This window comes from Hydra vulgaris, chromosome 15 (genome assembly GCF_038396675.1).
Source record: "Hydra vulgaris chromosome 15, alternate assembly HydraT2T_AEP".
Lineage (NCBI taxonomy): Eukaryota > Metazoa > Cnidaria > Hydrozoa > Anthoathecata > Hydridae > Hydra > Hydra vulgaris.
The window spans coordinates 5,646,044-5,652,043 of NC_088934.1; the positions used below are offsets into that span (position 1 = coordinate 5,646,044).

The window sequence follows — 6,000 nt, forward strand, 5'->3', positions numbered from 1 at the left end:
GTATCTGACGCAAACGGCTTCTCAATATTTTGAAAGAATTTATTTGACAAAGCACATGTACTACTTGAAATAGACTTTGCAGTAAGACTTTATAAGCAGGGCCGACAACACCACCACTTTTTTTCTAAAGGACTTTTTTTTTTAATTTTGTGAGCATTTGGGAATACCACATTTGATGGGACTCCACAAGGCTAGTTTACATCCTTATATAATTTATATTTTCTAATATAAGTTTACATCCTTATATTTTATTTATATATATATATATATATATATATATATATATATATATATATATATATATATATATATATATATATATATATATATATATAAAAGCAGAGCTGTGCCTAGGGAGCTTATTTGCAAATTTAGGGGCCCTTTTACAAATGTAAGGTTGTTTTATTTAATTTAGTACTATCTATTGAAAAAAATTTTAAGAATTTTAGGGCTCTTTTGAAGGAGGCGGATGCTTGGATCTAGTAGCCACGGCACTGTTATAATAAGGTTTCTGATGAGTCTTAATTGATGAAACCTTGCATTTAAAAAATTATTAGCCCCCGGCAGCAAGCTGTTTCAGTATGACATCACACGCTCACCTAAATCAGCAGTATAAAATATGTATATATATACATATATATATATATATATATATATATATATATATATATATATATATATATATATATATATATATATAGATGTATAAAGTTATGTACAACGTGTATATATATAAAGTTATAAACAGTATATATCATATCATATTCATTATAAATATAAAATTTTATTTATATAATAGTTTTATATTATTTATTAATCAGTAAGGAATGTTATCAGTTTATTATATAAATCACAAGCATGTGCCTTATTTATTATATCATTTAAAAACGTTCAAATAAATGTCTATTATAATATTAAAGATTATATTTTTCTACCTTCGATGGTGAAAGTTACATTTTTTATCTGAAGAGTTTTAGGAGAAATCGTAAGAGTTTTATAACATATTAAAAATAATTTATGTTATCTATAAAATTTAAGACTAACAGTTAACTTTAATTTTTTTACAGGTCATATTGAAACGAGATATTGTGTAAAGAGATTTTCAAAGAAGTCTTTTAAACAACAATTGAAAAGCTTCCGAGATAAAAGATTCGCGAGATAACCGTGAAAGCATTCCATACACGATTAAAGAAGCATTTAAAAGTTTGCTTAGTTTCGACTGTAATTTTAATTTTTTTTTTTTTTTTTGTAATAAACCAATCAAGTCATATATAAATTTGCTTTTTCTGTAAATTTTAAACATTTAAACGTAGTTTTTCAAGATTCGCAATGGGTAAACCTCGTGGGACCCTTACGGGATACCCAGCGATCATACCCATATGGGCCCCAGAGGAAAAACGCGGCCAAGATCCGGCGGGTTTCCCATATGGGTCCCAGTTGCAAACCCAAATGGGCCCCTTACGAGTTTTAAAGTACGGGATTTGACTGGGACCCATACAGGATATTCATATGCGCCCCATATATAAACCGCGGCCAAGATCCGGCGTGATACCGTTGGTTTTCCCGTACGGAACCCAGTTGACGACCCGCATGCGCCCCGTACCGGACCCGTATGTCAATGTTGGCTAGGGTGCTTAAATATTAAGCACAAAATAAATTATCACCGCCACCTAATTGTTTAAATCTCTTTTATAATATTGATTTTATTTTACAGTTTTACAGTTGACTTGTTTACTATTTTAATAAGAAGTTTCCATTGTGCATTAGATGGAGGCAGCAAATCAACGCCTAATTCTCTTGACAAATAAAAGTTTGTATGGTGTATCTAGAAAAGTTTTTAAGAATATTAAACCAATGCTTTGCAACTGTATTGTTAAAGTTGCAAAGTTTTATTACTAGTTTTTTTTTAGTTACTAAAAATATTTATCCTTGATCCTGTGTCGTTTTTTATCTAAATTAATGAACTTTATGACAATTTTGCATCTTATTCCATTCTTGACAAAAAAATCATCATTTTTGATTGCTTAGCAACAATCTTAAATCCAATTTCTCTTCTGTGATTGATATTATATTGATGAATGGGAACCCTCTCACTGTTTTTACAACCCTCTCACTAGTTCTCTACTTTACAACTTCTTGGATAATTCATTCACTAATGACCTCTCACGAAAATCATATAAACAATCCATTGCAAAGTAAGCATCTGTTCTCAGTCTTGCTTGCCTATTTCTTACTCCTAGCTTTATATTCTATAAATTTTCTTACATCTATAAATCTCATATTCGTCTCTGTCTAGAATACTGTTGATATGACAATATTTGGATGGTTTTTCAAATTTTTCTCTTTCTTTTCTAGGTAAAGTTTAAAAACCTATTTTAAAATTAGTTCAACATGCTCTTTCTGCCGAGCTTAAGTCACTATCTCATCATCTATTGCATCGTCTATTGCATCTTTTTCATTATCTAAAGCTCAATCAAAAGCTCAAAATTTCAGTTTTTTGTTCATCTAGTTTCTTTTCTCGCACATCAATGCTTCGAAACTCTCTTCCCCCCCCCTCTTCTCCCCATCCCCCCCGTCTCATCCTTTTAAGACTCTACATAATAATTTTATTGAAAATTTTTATTAAGATGGATTGTATTTAAGATTTTTAATTATGAGCTATTTTGCGTCGTTGATAAGGAAGGAGGTGTGAACTTGATATTTAAATGCTTAATAACTTCACAGTTAAATGCTCTTCTGCAGTGCTCTGTGACAAGACCGTTAGGTCTTCTTGGGGGCACCTAAAACAAATTAAAAAAAAAGAAAAAGATATAGAAATTTTTTTTATTATAAATATTCAGGTTCTGGTTTAAACCATTTGTGTAAGCATATTTATCGTAATGTAAAAAATGGTATCTTTTATACAAGTGTAGTACTTTAATGGCAGTATGAATATTACTAACTAAAATCAACATAGCAGCGTTTCTGATTTAATTTTTAAATTGTTTCATGTTTTAAAACTTTAAGTTCTGAAAGTTTACTGACGCTATTTTCTTTTTAGTTTTAAAATTATAATACTCAAAAACAAAAAAAGATAATGATCCTATCTAGGTACAAATTAAACTTGAACTAAACAATTGGATACTATTTAACTTCGCTGATAAATAAAATATTCTTGCTAAAGTGTTCTTATCTATTTTTATTTAAGTGACATATATGGCATAATTTTATTTTTATTCATTTTAAGTCATCTTTTGAAAAAAAAAATATAAATTACAAGTAGTTAGTGTTACATCTTTTATTTAATTGTACACTATTTTTTATTTTTTCCATACTATAATCATTTATTATTTATTTATAAAATCGGTATATAACAAAGTAAAGTCTATAATATATAGTAGGCAATGGGTATGTAATATAGTAAGCGTCTAAATTCTTTTTGCATTTTAACCTTTGTATTGTTGTGTAGTAACATGTAACAAGTTATAAAAGAATATAATAAATATACAAAAATCCTTTTTTGGACAAATCAAAGGAATTATTGGGTTGCTAATATAATATACAAAAAAAAAGTACATAATTACTGTATTAGATAAGTATGTATTGAAAGTGTTTTTACATGAACAAAAACGCATATACCTCTAATATTACTGTTTACTCTAATATTTAGAAACAATATATTATAGTAAACAGTAAATATAAATATATACAACATATATATGCATGGATTCTTTATATTAAAATATACAAATATATTAAAATATATTATATTTATTATAGGAAGAACTTTTTATAAGTTTTAAACTATTATGCTCACTAAAAAAAAATAATAAAATAACATTATAGAAAAAGTACAGTTTTTTTTTTTAATTGTAAAATAATGTACCTCATACAGTGCCAAAATTTCACGACTGAGTGATTTCTTTGTATCCTTTAGATCAATTCAATCTAAATAAATTAAATATTATATAAATATATATATATATATATATATATATATATATATATTTATAAATTTTCTAATAATTTATTTATATATATATATATATATATATATATATATATATATATATATATGTATATATATATATATATATATATATATATATATATATATATATATATATATATATATATATATATATATATATATAAATAAATTATTAGAAAATCACTTAAAATTTTTTTTTCATTTTACAGTGCGTTTTATCAATAAAAATTCAACGCATTTCAGTAAAACCCTTTGATAAAACACTGTGTAAAATTGATAAATGGTTTTCTATTAATTTATTTATATATATACATTATATATATATATATATATATATATATATATATATATATATATATATATATATATATATATATATATATATTTATAAGTATATATATTTATAAGTATATATATTTATAAATATATATATATAAAAATATATATGTATAAATATATATATATATATATATATACATATATATATATATGTGTGTGTGTGTATATATATACTTATATACACATGTATATAACTATACATATATATAAATATATACATTTATATATATATATATATATATATATATATAAAATTTATTTATATATATACATGTATATATATGTATATATATATATATTTATATATATATATATATATATATATATATATATATATATATATATATATATATATACATATATATGTATGTATGTATGCATACATATATATATATATATGTATGTATGTATGTATATGTATATTATATTATACATTATATTATTAGAGCGCAACTTTTTTTATTTTTGTTTATTTGTTTTTCAAAAACTAATGGTTGCATTTTTTTTTAAAAGAATAAAATTTCATATTTAAATAAAATAGAAGTATTTTGTAACATAAAATACACAAAGTAATAGGAAGAGAGTTTTTATTATTATAAATTTGTATTACTTTATTGATCCTCCCATTTTTTAAATCAATTTCAAAAGGAAACTTGGCATACTATAAATGTAATTTAAAGTTATTTTTTTAAGTTTATGATTTTAATGCCAAAAAAAGTTTTTTGTTTTTTTTAATTCGTTCCTATTTGTGATATTTTTTTTTTGAAAATTTCTTCTTTAAAAACTCCGATATTTTCATGATTTAAGGTAATCTGGGGAACTCCCTGGCCAATCCAAAACTGGAATTTTTTGATAATGTCTATTAAAACCCAGAACATAAATAGATGTTTTTTAAAATTAAGAGTATAAACTTACATTCCTTATGTCACTATAATTGGAAAAAAACAACAAGAATAAACAAGAATCTTTGAGTTTCTCTAAAGGGGATTTACTATGTACGTTCAAATTATTACCTTTAGTTTTATCCACAAGTAAGGTCTCTTCATCAAGATTAATATCCTCGAGAGATTTATTAATGTGATCTTTACTTTGATTGTGAATGGATATTTTTTCTTGCAAATCGGCTTTTTGGACAACAAACCGTACTGAGTCTGACATTTTCTGATTTTTTTTCTTTCTCAAAACAGTAAAATTGATTGATAATAACGCAAAGCAGCTGTCTTTTCTCGCGGATTATATCATTTAAAGAAGAAGATAAAAAATGCAAAGCACGATTTTCAAAGATTTTTACGTACTATGGTAATAAATAATTTATTTTTTACGTAAACAATGAGACATTAACTTTTTCACGTGCTTGTTGTTCACCTGCTAAATAATATCATTGCTTTTCCTTTTTGTTTTCTTGTTGTTTTCTTTAGGCTTTTCCTTTTTGTTTCTTAGTAGAAGTTAAATTAAAAAGTGATAAAGTAAAATAAATATTAAAAATTGCTCCAAAAAATTAAAAAAGTAGAATACAAAATATGAAAATTGGAATGCAAAGTTCTAGTATGATTATTTATATTAACTCAATTATTAGTAATGAGTTGGTCACCATTTACTTTGAAATGTTTTTCATCGTTTATCGACAACTTGTAAATAAAATTTATGTAGACAGCATATAAACCATGAAAAGAAATAAACCCATTATTTTA

General features: G+C 24.4%; 1 protein-coding gene across 1 annotated transcript in view; it reads right to left on the reverse strand.

Annotated features, from left to right (window-relative positions):
• LOC136072050 (solute carrier family 12 member 6-like) overlaps positions 1-5,571 on the reverse strand; it is a 63,460-nt gene extending 57,889 nt beyond the window's left edge. The window contains exons 1-2 of the mRNA XM_065820090.1: positions 5,323-5,571; positions 3,866-3,927 (exon numbers count right to left, since the gene is read on the reverse strand). The gene's annotated coding sequence lies outside the window, so the exon portion shown is untranslated. The remainder of the gene's footprint in view (positions 1-3,865; positions 3,928-5,322) is intronic.
• Positions 5,572-6,000: the final 429 nt, after the last annotated feature.